This window comes from Echeneis naucrates, chromosome 4, assembly GCF_900963305.1.
Source record: "Echeneis naucrates chromosome 4, fEcheNa1.1, whole genome shotgun sequence".
NCBI classification, from domain to species: domain Eukaryota; kingdom Metazoa; phylum Chordata; class Actinopteri; order Carangiformes; family Echeneidae; genus Echeneis; species Echeneis naucrates.
Window position 1 is genome coordinate 5,939 of NC_042514.1, and position 1,562 is coordinate 7,500.

A 1,562-nucleotide genomic window follows, 5' to 3' on the forward strand; every position below is an offset into this window, starting at 1 on the left:
TTGTTTGGTTGTATTTTTTAGCACTTATATTTTAGCACTTTTTACTAACACTTTTAGCACTTACTTAGAAAATATTATTTTACACCTCCTGTTTTATGTTAAAATAGAATATCATTAAAGATTCTTTTTGTATTCCTTTATATTTTATTTTTTTTAATTTCCACACCGAGATCCGTGTGATGTAGACTGGGATGGTATCCACTTACCTTAACCTCAATTAGGACCCATCCCAGTAAACTTGTTAAATTTCTCTCGACAGGCTCCTCTTCTTGCTCTGCTGACTTGCTCTGTCTGGGGTTCGAACCCGGGTCTCTCGAGTGGAGGTCAGCTCCCCTATCCGCTCCACCACCTTCCCGCAGGTCAGTAGGCCAGTGCACCTTAGTTTAACCCAAACACTTAACCCTAACCCAACCCCAACCCTAACCCTAACCTAACCCTAACCCTAACCCTAACCCCTAACCCTAACCCTAACCCTAACCCTAACCCTAACCCTCTAATCGTGGTAATCATCCCTATTCCTAACCCTAACCCTAACCCCTAACCCTAACCCTAACCCTAACCCTAACCATTCCCACACCCTAACCCTAACCTTAACCCTTTATCCTTACCTAATCCTAACCCTAACCTCTCATTTCCCTTCCCCAAACCTAACCCTTACCCTTATCTTTTACCTAACCCTAACCATTCCCACCCCCGAACCCTAACCTTAACCCTTATTCCCTATCTTTCCTAACCCTAACCCTTTCCATTTCCCTCACCCTAACCTTAACCCATTTACCCTTACCTAATCCTAATCCTAACCCCATTTCCTAACCCTAACCCCTCCCATTTTCCTTCCCTAAACCTAACCCTTACCTTTATCTTTTACCTAACCCTAACCATTCCCACCCCCTGACCCTAACCCTAACCTTAACCCCTTTCTCCTTACCTAATCCTAACCCTAACCCTAACCCCTCCCTTTCCTAAACTTAACCAAATAATATATAATTTAATAACTTATCTATATAAAAACAAAATTTTTTTATGAATAATTTAATATAAATACTATAATCTAAAAATAAATATAATATAAATAGTTTAAAAATATTATTTATACACATTATTATATATATAAGCGGTTCTAAATAATTAAATTAATGAAAAAACACAAGGGGAGGAGTTAAAATTAAAAAATCTTAAGTGAAAACTAAAAATCTTTAAAAACAAACTTAACCGATTAAGAAAACACATAAATACAAGCGCAATAGGAATTCATTCACTTCCACTTAGGCGATCGAAGGAGAAACACCTCTACAGCCATTAGAAGCCACAACTTATTTTCTTTTTTCTTTTTTGTGTGCCATAGGCCTGAAGAAGACCCATAAAGGGTCGAAACGTTGCCGGAGGCACACACTCACATACATAAACACATTCATACAAATAAATACATTCATATATATATACATAAACACACACATTATTCATTAAAAAAAATTAAAAAATAATAAATAAATATTTTTTTTCATTTTTCATTTTTTATTTACATTTGATCATTTTTTTTATACATTTTTTCCTTTCCTAAA